Here is a 15,601-nt window from a genome sequence, read left to right on the forward strand (position 1 = left end):
CTGATGTCGTAAGCATGTTTCTCTTAACTTTGTGAGTATTATCATAAAGTTTAGTTTAGTTTAGTTGAGTAAAATTTAAGGAATAACTCTTTGGCTAAGGTGCTGAGTGTGGGTGAAGGTATTTATTCCACCAAAGATACTCAGTTAATCCCAGAAACTATTGGAAACATGTTTATCTGACCAAAATGGCCCAGTTACTCCCAGAAACTTGAAGAAATCTGGCTATCTGAGCAAAATGGCCCACAGATGGAAAACATGTCCTATTGGGGAAGTTGAATTGATGCAAAATATAACCATTCCTTAGAGCAACAAGGAGTTCCATCTCTTTAGATACTTTATTCAAATGCCGCATCTATTTTACTCGTCATTTGAAAACTACCAAAAGCACTCTTTCAGTGCAATGTAGCATGTTTGTAATTACAAATCCCATTAACCATAATTTGATCATGCATCAAAAGAATTTCCTTTTACTATTTGGATAACATTGTATTTCTTACACATATGTTCTTCACTACTCGTATCAATTTAATATAGCAATTTCCCATACCACATCAAATGACTCTTGGCACGGTGGAATTTGTACTATGAAATCATCTTATTGAGGCTCTTCTACCCCATGTTTTCTTCAACTGCATCTTGAGATGTAAAGTTTTTCTTTCATCTCAAACTAAATTTTTTTTGGATGTTATTACACCAATGTCTACTTAATATAACAGTGATTCAAGGAAAAAGACATAAAACATAACATTTGGCGAACATAAATGTTATGAACACAGTTGGCCTGTCACTTGTTAGTTACAATGCTTATGAATTGTATGATGAATACTAGACTTGCAGCTGTGTTGGAAGGGGTTATTGTTCTTGTTACACTGAAGAATATCTTGCAGCTTGCAACATTGTAAAGACATCGGCAACCAATAGTATGTTGTCTTCTAACTCACAACATTAGTTCCAAACAATTACCGATTCACCATGTGTTAAAAAAAAGAAATTTGAAAATAATTTACTGTTGTCAATTGAATTGATTCTTTTTTTTATGGTTTTCATTATAGAAGGGCGACTTGAATGTGCCCCTTCTAAATAAAATTAAGACCTGCCCTTCAAATTTGATCACTGGAATCCTACTGCATCTTAGACTAACCACCAATAATAATTATTCCAAACTGCTAAATTTGACCACTAAACTATGATTGGTTACCTACGATCTAGAAAAAGGTCTCTAATTCTTACCGTGAAGAACTTTTAACTTTCTCTTATAACTTTACTGCGTTATTTTTGTCTTATGACGGCCATCTGTATACATTTCAGCTGCTGTTTGGTAATAACTTGAAACAAAATGTATTTTTTTTATTCCAACCGGAATAACAAAAAAATTCCTTGTTCTGCTGCAAATTATGTCGAACCAATTTCCAATCAGAGGAAGTGAGGGATGAGAAATGTTTTGAAGGGGGGGTTTGGGCAAGTAAGAACAGCTTCACATACCCATTCTCGTTTATTGCGTGAAAGTGCAAACACGAGTAGCCTAAGGAAAGGTAGGGAAACCCATGCCCACATCATAAAAACTGGATTCAGCCCAGACATTGTTGTGTGGAACCATCTCATTAACATGTATGCAAAGTGCTCTGATATGGTTTCTGCATGCGAAGTGTTCGACAGAATGTTTCAACGAAACGTAGTTTCATGGACTGCCCTGATTACGGGATATGCTCAAAATGGTTACCAAGAGGAATCCCTGAAACTTTTTAGCCAGATGTATCGCTCGGGCATGAAGGCCAACGAGTTCGCCCTTGCAAGTGTTATTGGATCGTGTGCGACCTTGGCTGATCTGGAGCAAGGGGTACAGCTACATGCCCATGCAATGAAATATGGTTTTGCTTACAATCTTTTCGTTGGAACTGCTCTTGTTGATATGTATGCAAAATGCGCTTCTGTTGAAGATGCCTGTCAAGCATTTGACCAAATGCCTGAACGAAACTTGGTTTTATGGAATACTGTGATTTCTGGTTGTGCTAGGAATGGACGCCAGCAGGAAACCCTCGGTTTGTTCTGCAAAATGCAATTGACAGATCTAAAGCCGGATCAGTTTACTTTCGCCAGCAGTCTTATAGCATGCGCTGGTTCACCAAGTCTTAATCAGGGCAAGCAGATCCACCTGTGCGTTATCAAATCCGGTTTTGAGTCGGATATTTTTGTGGGGAGCACGCTTATTGACATGTATGGTAAACGTGGGGTGATAGAGGATGCATGGAAGGTGTTTGACAAAATGCCTGAACGAAGTGCCGTCTCATGGAACTCAATGATATCAGGGTTTGTGCAAAATAGCTGCCTCAAAGAGGCAGCTACGCTTTTCCGAAAGATGCCTATGCGTGATACTATTTCATGGAATGTGATAATTGCAGGATTTGCTCAGCATGGACATTATGAAGGTGCTCTGGAACTCTTCCGTCAAATGCCAAAACCAGATGATGTTACATGGAATGCGATAATTACAGGATATGCTCAAAATGGGCATGGTGATATTGCCCTGAAGTGTTTTAGCCAAATGCATCAGGAAGGCATTAAGCAGGATCAATTTTCTTTCACCAGTGTCATGCAATCTTGCGCTAGCATAGGAGCGTTTGAACAGGGCACGTCTATCCATGGTCACATAATTAAATCTGGTTTCCAGTCTGATGTATTTGTTGCAAGTGCCCTTGTGGACATGTATGCCAAATGTGGGAGCGTAGAAAATGCAGAAAGAATGTTTGCTAAAATGGAAAAACGGAATGTTATCTCGTGTAATGCTATGATTGGTGGATATGCCCAGAATGGATATGGCAAAGAGGCCCTTGAACTTTTTGAGGAAATGCAACTTTTTCGATTGCCGCCAGACGGTATCACATTTGTCGGGGTACTCTCTGCATGCAGCCACAGGGGCTTAGTGGCTAAAGGCCTTCACTACTTTGGCTGCATGAGTCGAGATCATGGCATCACTCCGTCAGTTGAGCACTTCTCTTGTGTTGTTGACCTTCTTGGCCGTGCTGGGCAGTTGGATGAGGCAGAGAATTTTCTAAAGGAAATGCCCTTTGAATTTCGTGCTGCAGGGTGGCATGCTTTGCTTGGTGTTTGCAGAGCCCATGGTAACGTGGAACTAGGAAAAAAAGCTGCAGAACATATTCTGGACTTGGAACCACAGGATGATGCAACATATGTGCTTCTGTCAAACTTATACGCTGCAGAGGGCCAGTGGCATGACGTGGATACCTTGAGAAGAATGATGAAAGAGAAGAGAGTGAAGAAGCAACCAGGTTGTAGCTGGATCCAGGTGAAGAAGATGGTTCACACATTTTTTGTGGGAGAGTGATTACACAAAGTGAGGATATCTTTGCAGAGTTGGGGTATTTGGTTGGACAGATAAAGGAGGCAGGGCATTTGGTTAACACAAACTTTGTTCTACCTGATTCATGTGGAAGCTGAGCAAAAGGAATGTCACAACAGTGAGAAACTCGCCATTGCTTTTGGAATTTTCTCTATCTTGCATAGCGCACCTATTTAAGTATTCAAAAACCTTTGTGTTCGACTTTGGCCCTAGTGCCATCAAATGCATTTCCAAGACAGTGCAAAGCGAAGCCATTGTGAGGGATGCCAGCTGCTTCCATCATTTCAATGGTGGGTTGTGTTCTTGTGACGATTATTTGAGATGCTGAGTAAAACATGCCATCATTTCAATGATGGGTTGTGTTCTTGTGACGATTATTTGAGATGCTGAGTAAAACATGCCATCATTGAAATGATGGGTTGTGTTCTTGTGACGATTATTTGAGTTGCTGAGTAAAACATGCAAATGAAGTGCACATTTGCATACACAAATTAAACTTTATCAGTGTTGCAAACATCATTAATGCGATATTGGCACCACAATCAAAAAAATCTCAATCTGTTTGAGGTATTTGAATATATTGCGAAATATTGGCAATATGTTGCGAGAGGACAGAAATTGTTCAATTTTTTTCTTTTTTTTGCTCATGTTTTTCTCTTTTCATGTTATTGTTTCTTGAATCATGTTTTTCTCTTTTCATGTTGTTGTTTCTTGAAACTTGAACATCTTAAAGATCATGGTGGCTATACAATGGTTCATGAATTGCATGGAGAGGTAATCCAAAATAAAAAAAAGACTCAGATACAACGAAATAACAAATGGTTTAGTAAATAGGGTATTTGCTTGAAGACGTGTCCCATAAACAGCAGAGAGATAAAAGTTTTTGTTATGGATAAGTTCCACAAACATACTTGGGATAAAGCGCTGGGGAGAAAGAAAAAGTATTGTATTGAAGTGTTTAATCCCACTCAGAGTCATCAACAAAAAGCATATATAGAGGCCAATATTTCTTAGAGAGCCAAAATTCTTATTGCTCAGTTAATGACTAATTCTCATCAACTCCGTTGTGAAACAGGGCGCTCGAAAAGGCCAAAAGAATTGTGGAGGAAAGATTATGTATTTTTTGTTTTTCCGAAAAAGTGGAAATAGAAAAGCATTTCATTTTAGAATGTGAGGTCTTCAAAGACAATAGGGAAAGTTATGCAAATATCATGGCAGCTAGCTCTTGGAATAATTTATTTAGCGAGGGGTTTGTCGAAAAGTTGGGAGTGTTTGTTGTGAGGCTTCACTGGAAAAGAGTCGAATACATCAACCACATGAAGAAGCAATCTGTCCCATAGGTTATATTTAGCCTCGTAGATGTTAAAATAATATTTTTTCTTTTTTTCTTTTCCATTATACCAAGTATAGCTAAATCAATTGACAAATCATCGTCATATCCTAAAATTGAATAAATCATTGATATGACTTTATTTCAAAAATTTGTGAATCTTGAGGAATTTTAAGTTAGGGATTGGAATCTCATCATAGAGATAATGGTGAATAATCTCTTGCTTGTCATGGGAAAATCAATTGTTCTCTTTGGTGGCCAATTCTTCCTCGGTAAGAGGGAGTTTGTCCAAAGACAAGAGGAGCATTTTCAATATTAACCCTATTGCAACAGAAAAGAGTTCTCGAGAGCCATCTCCAGAAATTAGGGTAAGGTTCAAAGATTTATAGAATTTCACACAGCCCTCTATGAAGTTGGTAGAATGGAAAGTTGAAGGAACTATGACCTACGCTAACTCGACGAAGCCAAAAATTGATTAGAACCAACACAAAAATGGTCCCTAGCAAACTCAATCATTTTCCCTAATAATTCTACTAAAATACACATACAAATATTTTCATCATTTTGGATACCTAAAGACACAACAAACATGAAATAATCACATTGTCATATAAATATGAATAAAATATATAACGATCAGAAATATAAAAAACAATGTTATCAAAACGAATTGGTCATTAAACTAGTAGACCCCCCAAACTAAGAACCGATCAGATCTGGACTGAAATTGGTAACCGAACCAAGAAATCGGTGAACCAAAAACACATATAATATTCAAATTTTAAAGAAAAACATAAATATTCATGTGAATCCATATGAATCCAAACTATTTATACACAGATAAACAAAAGTTGTCGTTTATATAGCATGTAAGGGTGCACATAACCAAAATGGCATCGAGTGCAATCCATCTCTGAATAAAATACATCAACAAATAGGCCCTAAATGGCCTCTAGCATCTAAAAAAAATCACGCTACAACAAATACCTATATATCATCAAAATCTTTGCCTATATTGGGATCCTTGTCATCGATTTCACCCTCTAAGCATCAAAATAAGATAGAAAAAACTTAGCATGCCAAGTCAAGATTTTGTTTGAGTGATGAGTACATTTTTAGTAGGATCATGATAGAGGAGTTCAACAATCAATGATACTAACATCAAGGTACATAGAGGGGTTCGTGCTCTTGAGTAAATGCTAGTTCCATACCCCCGTACATGAAAAATTCTAATGGAAACATTGCAACCCCTCTAATCCTAAAATCCTAAAAAGCTATTAAGAATAATGGATTTTGAGCGGGATCTAACATTGTACTTTCTCCATATGAATTCCAATGAGTTTAGAACCATCTCAAACATCTTTAGTCAATTAATGGTAATGTTTACTTTAAGAATTTAGCATTACATTAATCGCATAGCATTAATATGGAAATATGGTCAAATACTAGGTTTCCCTAGTCATAAATCATTGTTTTTTTTAAATAAAATTGCATTCAAATGGTCTTTGGTAGCATTGTACAAAATCGATTGGTTTGGTACTGAACTAGCAAAAAAGGGCCTAGTTCACTGGTCCAAACCAGTTTTCCCCTCCAACTCATTGAATCGAATTCTCATAACACTAATAAAAAATAGGCTATAAAAGAAAAGTAGAATTATACCATTGATGCAATAGTGGCATCAAAACTTGAAAAACCATTATCTTTTGAGAAATGGCAATATATTGCGATGTATTGTCAAATGTTGCAATTGGATAGAAATTATTCAACTTTAGACGATAATGGTTTTCTTTTCATATTTATGTGGCAATGTGATTATTACATGTTGTCATTTCTTTAGATTTTATCCAAAATTTAGGAAAATTTTTAACATTTTGTGAATCTCACATGGATATGCATTTGTCTACTTTGCACCAAAGAATGGGTTCTAATTTATGTGTTATGCCTTTGCCTAACAAAGATCAAACTAATTTGTGTTCATTTTCTCTTCATACAAACATACTATTATAGTTTGGTGTGATATATCTTTCAAATCAATCAAACTCAAAAATATATTTTGGAGATGTCATGACCAAGGCCATCAAAATCAACCAATCTAGGCTAGTTTCATTTGTAGATGGGATAAACTGGACTAGTAGGCCAATTTTCACCCAAACCATCAAATTTACTTTGTTTTTTTATCTAGATTGGCCTTGAGCTAGTTGGGCTCATATGTGCACCATCACATAAATATAACAAGATTTCCATCCTTCAATCAGGTTTTCCATTCTTAGTCAACCTATTCTTTGACCCAAGTTTCATGCTGGTTTTATTTATGTTTCAGTATGACCATCAATTGGTTATTTTATTTTTAAGCTTCTATTAGCTTTGCTTTTAGGTTTTCCTCTTTCTTTATTTTACAAAGTAGCAATGCACATTAAATCACAAAATTGTAGTTAGGGTTTAGTAAAGACTTGAACCATAAGAAATCGTTGAAGACAATATTGAATATTATCTTATGAAATACTTTACTCTTACAATGGAATTCACCTCTTTTATATATAGTTTGAGAGTTGATATTTGTCCAAAACCTTAAAGCTAATCACAACCAAAAACTCAAAACTTTTAGTTTAAGTCAGTATAGTGTTGGCATTATGACAAATGTGTTGTCCTTGATGGCAACCTACTTAATAAAGATACCAACATGATGGTAGCAGAATGAGTATTCAGTGCAGTACAGATGTTCAGAGAATATCAGTTCGGAGACAGAGGAATGATAAAGATGAATTTTGAAAAAGTATATGCAGGTTTTGTGAAGCAAAGTCACGTATACGTAGGTTTTGTGAAGCTAAGTCGTGTACAGTTTCTGCACCACGGTATTCTAAATACTAGGGGTCTTTACCATGGTATTGGCCCATAGTAATGAGTGCGGCAACGGATATTTGATCTCGTCCAGGAATACCATCAGTGTAACTAAGGGTTTGACCCATGATATTGGCTAAGGCCTAAGCTATATAAGGAGATGGAGATCAAAGTGTTTAGTGTGCATGATATGAGTTATTAGTGAATAGTTTGATCTAAAATAAGTATGCAACAATAAGTATGATGGTGGATCATATCCAATAGATCTGAAATGAATAATATGCTTATGGTTTGGTTTGATATGTGATGATAATGTTTTGACGTGTGTTTATTATTGTGTATGGGATTGACTGAAGTTTTGTTGTGCAGCGGAGGTATGAGCCAATAAATACATATTTGTATGCAGGTTTGTTATAGAAAAAACACGTACATACGCGGATCAGATTCTGAGTAGTAGCATATCGATTCTGTAGTATGGACAAATCTATACGTGGGTATCAAATATGAAAGGCACGTACATATGCAGAAGTGTTTTGTAAGGGTTGCGTACACATGCTAGGGTTTTGTTGAATATGATGTTTGATCAGCTTGATCAGTCTTGTTGTGTTTGTTGTTGTCTGTCAATGAAGTCTTTCATGATGATCTAGGTTTAACAGTGATGGTTGAGGTTGAATGATTTGTGAAATAGTAATGATGTTGCTATCTGTATGTGGTTCAGAGATCTATGATTGGTTCTATAAGTGATTCAGTGAGTATTTCAGTATGACAGTGATTCAATTTTAGGGTTCAGTGTTTTGAGATATGTACGTAGGTATGCTTCATGGAAAGCGTGTATATACGTGGATATGCTTAAGAACAGTAGCATATATATTTTGATATATGGTTGATCAGGGTTTGCAGTGACAAAATCTAGTTTCTATGATGAACAATATGTGGATTGGTATTCTGGTGAATGGATTTACAATGATCTAACTGCTTTGGTTGTTTGAGATTTATTAAGTTATTTGATATGATGATTGGTTTCAGTTTTATTATTTGATATTGAGCTTAAATGATGGTAGTGGGTCTAGTCTGAAATTTTGATGAAACATGACCTACAGATTTGATATTTTGGTTTAGGTGGATCTAGTATGAAAATTATGAAACATGGTCCACGAAGGTGTTGAGGGTTGGAGCCTTTAGAGCCTTCAGTGAGGAAGTCAAAGTTTCCTTCCAATGGTAGTTGGTAAATCTGATCATGGGGTTGGATTTCCCTTCCAGTGAGTGTTGATGAACAAGATCAGTGGGTTGGAGCTCCCTTCCAGTGGGTGTTGGAGAACGAGAGAAGGTTATAGCCTTCTGCAGGTGGGTGTCTGGGTGCTGGTATGAATTTGTGCCAATACAAGATTGTAAGAAGTATTTCTTTATAATAAAAAAAAGATAGAGATGACAGCAACGGTGGTTTTCTACCACATTGAATTTCCACCTAAAAATCCTGGTGTTCATGTGTGTCGATGTGTTGCTTATGTATGATGGTTTATTATGTTCTTACTGCACATAATTATTGTTTAATAATTCCTATTGAAGTACTGATACACTGATTCAAGTTAAACAAATGATGAATTAACTAAAAAGTAAATTAATTGAATATATGTTAGTTTTCTGCATAACAATCGCATACATACGTAGGTTTACTTCAGTGTAGTCATGTACAGAAATATGAATATAAAAAGAAAAATTTATGTGAGTTTTATAATACTGATTCGCCCCTCGCCCCCTCCCTCAATATTTTTCCCAACAATTGATATCAGAGCGGGTCCTTCATAAGAAGCTTGATTGCTTGAAGGAGATCCGTCAAGATGAGTAATCAAGGAGTATTTTCTATCAAGCCACCTTTATTTAATGGAACTAACTTTGTCTCTTGGAAATTTAGGATGAGAGCATACTTGCAAGCGCTAGGAGCTGATGTATGGGAAATCTTTGAAAATGGATATCAATGTCCAGCCTCCATTCCACAAGATATTGCTGGAAAGAAACGGTATGAAATCAATGCAAAGGTTGTAAATGCCATCTTGGGAAGTCTGGCCTAGATAGAGTTCGTGAAAGTAATGCAGCTAAACAGAACAAAGGGAATGTGGGATAATCTTATCCAAACTTATGAAGGTGACACCAAGGTAAAAGGTGTTAAACTTCAATCATTTAGAATATAGTATGAGACACTGAAAATGTGTGATGATGAAAGCATTGCAACATTTTTTCTTAGAGTAGATGAAATTGTTAATTCCATGAGAAAAATTGGTGACGAAATAAAAGATGCTACTATTGTTGAGAATATTTTAATATCACTAACTCCGAAGTTCAATTCCAAAGTTTCCACTATTGAAGAAATGCAGGATCTGAAAAGTCTCGCACTTGATCAAATCCATGGAATATTGACAACATTTGAGATGAGGAAATGTGGTCCTTCAGACATTAGAGAAACAGCCTTCAAAGCCACATATAAAGGGAAACATAAGGAAGCACCCAAAGTCACAAGCTACATATCAGATGAGGAAGAAGCAAACTTCGTAAGAAGGTTGCAAGTGGGAATTGGAAAATTCAGAGGTAAGCTTCCCTTTAAATGTTTTGCATGTGGAAGGGTAGACCATTATGCATCCAACTGTCCTTATAGAGAAAATCATAAAGAAAATGGAAATATTGTTGCTACAAAGAAGTTCTTTGATAAGAAATCTTTTACTCTAATGAATATAGTCATAGCACATCCGATGACCAAGAAAATTCAGATTCAGACTATCTTGTACTTATGGCTCTTGAAGATCAGGCAATAGATGAATTAGATGGTTGTGAGATCACTGATTTAATGAAAGCTTTAAAGGAGAATGATAAACTCAAGAATGCTAACAAAGAGTTGGAATCAAAAGAAAACATTATGATTGAAGAAATAAACATGTTGAAGATGGAATTAGAAGCAATCAATAGAAGCACTGAAAGCATAAGAAAACTTCAATAAAAGGAAACTCATTTTGAAACATTAGAATCTAAAATTATGACCCTAAAGAAAGGTTATGAGAAAATCAACAAATATGCAAAGGCAACCGAGTCTCTAGAGAATATTATTAATGAAACAACATTCTCCTTTGATCAAGGCAGACATTGGGTATACACAATGTGATGACAAAATATAGTGTAGTGTTGCTCCGGGGAAATTTGAATCAAGTCACAAATCTCCTAAATCAAAGACAAGATATGTTCCTAGGCACAAAGGATGGTTTTACAGATATTGTTTCTCTTGTAACTCAATTGGGCATAAGGCCACTGATCGTAGGTCACGTATGCAGAACAAAATCAAGAGATGGGATAAGTTCCAACACATAATTAGAAATTGCAAGTAGATCTGGAGGAAGAAGGAATCTCAATCAGAAATTGTTATGAAACCAGCTCACAAAAAGATAGAAAAGATAGATCAACGCCTTAGAAATAAGTCTCTTTGAGGGGGAAACCACCTTTACATTACACAAATGAACAATTCTTGGATGATACAAATGACAAGACCTCCTTTCTATATATAGGAGTCTAAGGGGTCATAATATAATCAGAGCCGACATAGAAATAATAATGTAACGGAACAATAATAACAATAGTGGGCTTCTATGGGGCACAATAATAACAATATGGGGACTACATGGGCACAAAAATATAATAAGGGGGTTGTACTAATAACAATAAGGGGTTACATTAGTAGTATAGGGACCTAACATGCCCCTTTCCTTCAAAAAGTGTTGTCCTCAACGCTTGAGTAGTTCTTGATGCTTTTGTATAAAATTCTTGTCAACCCATGTGGAATCTTCAGTAGGTAAGTTCTTCCACTTGATGAGATACTCTGAAATTGATCGATTTCGTAGCTGTCGGGTTCTTGTTTCTGTGACTACTCCAGGTTCCAATATGATTTTTCCTTCCTCGTCAAGTTTTGGCAATATTGTTTGAACTGGGATCTTCTGCAACTTTTGAATGAGTGGCCACACTTCTTCGTCCTTCTTACATTCATCCCTTGCTTCGTTTATCCAATCTGGTTGGATAATAGAAATAGCACAAAGCAATGCTTCCACATCCTCATCCTTTCTTGAGAGCACATCTGCAACAATGTTTTTCTTCCCTTTTTTGTAGATGATTTCAAAGTCATAATCCAACATATTTGTGACCCATTTTTTTTGTTCTTCTAAAGATAATCTTTGTTCTAAAAAGTATTTAAGACTATCATGATCCATTTTTATGTTGAAGTGTCTTCCCATTACGTAAGGTCGTCATTTCTTAAGTGCATGTAGTATTGCCAACATTTCCTTCTCATAAATAGCTTGCTTGAGATGTAGTCGTAAAAATACCCAGTTGCCTACATCAAAACTTCTTTCACTACGATGTTGATCTACCTGTTGTTTCATTCGATTCTGCACCAAGGTGGTGTTATCCTTTAAAAGTTGGAGAACTTGTTCTTGATGCTCGATGTGATCTTTCACTGCTTGAATCTTTTTTTTCTTGATATGTCCTTCTATCTTGAGAGTTTGAGGAGTGGTAATTTCTTCCAATGCATTACAAGATATGGTCAGATTCATTTCTTGATGCTCGATGTGATCTTTCACTTCTTGAACATTTTTCTTCTTGATATGTCCTTCTATATTGATAGTTTGAGGAGTGGTAATTCCAACCAATGCATTACAAGATATGGTCGGATCCATTTCTTCTTTATCTAAGGTTTGTTCCTGGAGTATATCCTCTTCTTTTGACATTTTTTATTCATTTTCTCCTCCTCTTCACAATTTATGTAGAATAATTTCTTCTGAGCACACTTATGACCTTTAGTGTATTTGCTATCACAACTGTAACAAATCTCTTTTGCTCTTTTTTCTTCCAATTGTTGTGGTGTCAACCTTGTAGGTTGTGGAAGGCTAGGGGCAACAACACTTCCATATTTATAGTTGTGAGTGGTAGGCTTCTTGGTTGCCATAATTTTTCTTTCCATTTTTCTGCTATCTGAATGCCTTCTCCAATGAATCAGGTTCCCAAAGGCGAACCTCATGTTGGATATTATCCTTTAAAGTCCCTATGAACACATAAATCCTATGCTCCTCTCGAATATCTTTTACCCTTATGTTCAATTTTTGGAAGTCCTCGATGTGCTCCATCATTAAACCCTTTTGTTTGAGATTTATCAATTGGCTAAAAAAAGTGTTGCTTTTTGTATCCTCATAATGTGCTATCATTTCTTCCGTAAAAGTTTTCCCAAGTGACAATTTTTTTACGAGAGCAAAGCCATCAATACCATACAAACTGATTTGGTTCCAAATATAAAGTTGCAATACATACCTTTTGTGTGTTTTTCACATTATGGAGATTGAAAAATTGCTCCATCTGTAGTATCCATGTTCTGGGATCCTTGCCATGAAACTTCATCATATCGATTTTTGGAACATGGTGGGTCTTTAATCTAACATTAGAGTATATGAAATCATGATTAACATTTCTTTTGTTCTCATCATGAGTTTCCTTTTCTACCCTTTCACCATTAGTAACCATTTCTTGTAGCAACTAATTCAAAATTATCTTCAATTCTTCCATCTTAGCATCCATAGCATTCATCTTACCGTCCCTGCCATTAATCTTACCATCCCTGCCATTCATCTTAGCTTCCATTCCATCCATCTTAGCTTCCATGCCATCCATCTTAACTTGCACGCCATTCATATTAGCTTCCACGCCATTCATTTGGCTTCAGTTACCTTTTGTGAGAGTGAAATTTGTTATACTTGGTCTTGTAATTTTCATATATCGTGTTGCATTTCTTCCTCTTCTTCACAAGTCATGCTAGAGCTTTCAGGTTGCTTACTAGGTGTTTCCATTTTATTTCTTTGGGGCATTAAATAATGCTAATAATTCTTCACTATTCCCTTTGAATTCCTTTAAACTAATTTTTCAAACCAATCTTATGCAAAAAATTTAAAAAATTGCACACCTTTTTTTTTCACTTTGTAAGAGCTCGATATTGAATCTGTTGTATCTTTGTAACTGTGGATCAGGGAAAATTTTAAGAACCCCCCCAAATTTATAAATATAATAAATGGGCGAATCTCCATGGTATATAGGAAAAATGGAAGGCGATTTTATCAATAATATAATATGTATATATAATTTTTTGGCGAATCTCTCACCAGGCATCGTGAATATTTTACTCAATTATAAAATCTTGTAAGACCTTCGCGAGTCTTTCACTAAACAATAAAACTTTGTAAAGTCCTAGTGAATCTTAGCATAGGCTACATGCTGGTTTAATTCCCCCATTTAAATAGGCTACATTCCAGGTGAATACCATGGGTCAATACCATGTGCCATTTTGGTGAATACCATGGGTCAATACCATGTGCCATTTTTATTTTTATTAGAATATTTTACTCAATTATAAAATCTTGTAAGATCTTGGCGAGTCTTTCACTAAATAATAAAACTTTGTAAAGTCCTAGTGAATCTTAGCATATGCTACATGCTAGTTTAATTCCCCCATTTAAATAGGCTACATTCTAGGTGAATGCCATGGGTCAATACCATGTGCCATTTTGGTGAATACCATGAATCAATACCATGTGCCAATTTTATTTTTATTAATTCTAATATTACGGTTAATAATGGTTTTTTGAATGGTATTAATAACAATCTAGTCCATGGTATTTGTCCCATAGTATTTTGGCCATAGGTTTCACCTAAATATAACCCATTTTTTGAGTGTTTGTAAATATAAGGTTACTTATGGAGTAAATATACAAAATGTTTTATTTGTTTACCATACCTCTGGTTTATTTATATTTTTATTAATTTACCATACCTCTTTTACAAATATGGTATTTGGCCCATAGGATTCACTTAAATAAAACCTCTTTCTTGAGCCTTCATAAATAGAACAAGGGTTATGGACTAAATATAAAAAGGTTTTATTTATTTAAGATACATCTAGTTTATTTATATTTTTATTTATTTACCATACCTTTTGAGTAAGTATAAAAAGACGTTTTATTTATTTACCATACCTCCACTTTATTTATATTTTTATTTGTTTACACCCTTACATGTATATAAGGTGATTTATGGAGTAAATATAAAAAATGTTTTATTTATTTACCATACCTCTCATTTATTTATATTTTTATTAATTTACCATACCTCTTTTATAAATATGGTATTTGGCCCATAGGATTCACTTAAATAAAACCTATTCTTGAAAATGGGCGAATGGATTCACTTAAATAAAACCTATTCTTGAAAATGGTCGAATAGAAGGTTGTAAGTCCTAATTTCAAGGGCTAAATTTACCTTTTTTACCCTCTCCCTTAAAATAAGGTGGGCTATTTGACGTGATTTGTAAAAATGTACTATGATACAAAATATTCGCCCACTAAAAATTTAGAACCCCTTAATTTCGCCAAAGGGCGAACATTCGCCCCTAAAATTATCCTTGCTGTGGATCTCGAATATCTAAAATCGTGTCTTGCAGTAGCCCTTTGAGTCCTCTTTCTAACCCCGTAAGTCTGATCAAGATTGGATTCTCCAAAGAAGAGTTATGCCAAATCTCCCACGAGGACCTGATTATAGACTAGTTCAATAAAGCAAACTTGTATGAAGTGCCACATGTCATTGTTTCGACCTTAGTATCTGAAACTACAAGCCGTCCTATTTCTGAAACTTCTTACAAAATTACAATCTGATGCTCAGAACAAAAGTTATGATGATTTTCCCCAAGTCCCCTGTTTGGAATGTAATTCGGGAGTCTGCAAAAACCCTAACTTCCTCAGATCATATCTCCGAAAATATACAGAGACAAGCTCTGAAATTCGAACCCAAACTTCGGAATGATTTCAGCTCAAATGGGTTTTTTTTTAGCTTTTGAAACATTGCAAAAAAAATTTATAGCGAAAATGTCACGATGACCTGTTTGGAGCAGCGAAACCCTAGAATCTAAATCTCTGATACCAAATGTTATGAAACCAGCTAACAAAAACATAGAAAAGATAGATCAACGCCTTATAAATAAGCCTCTTCGAGCGGGCAACCTCCTT

General features: G+C 35.5%; 1 pseudogene; it reads left to right on the forward strand.

Annotated features, from left to right (window-relative positions):
• The first annotated feature begins 1,429 nt into the window (after positions 1–1,429).
• Positions 1,430–3,343, forward strand: LOC149167884 (pentatricopeptide repeat-containing protein At2g13600 pseudogene; annotated as a pseudogene).
• The last annotated feature ends 12,258 nt before the right edge of the window (positions 3,344–15,601 follow it).

Source organism: Pinus tabuliformis, chromosome 5_1, assembly GCF_031772625.1.
Source record: "Pinus tabuliformis cultivar Carrire ecotype Pingquan chromosome 5_1, CPIR1, whole genome shotgun sequence".
Lineage (NCBI taxonomy): Eukaryota > Viridiplantae > Streptophyta > Pinopsida > Pinales > Pinaceae > Pinus > Pinus tabuliformis.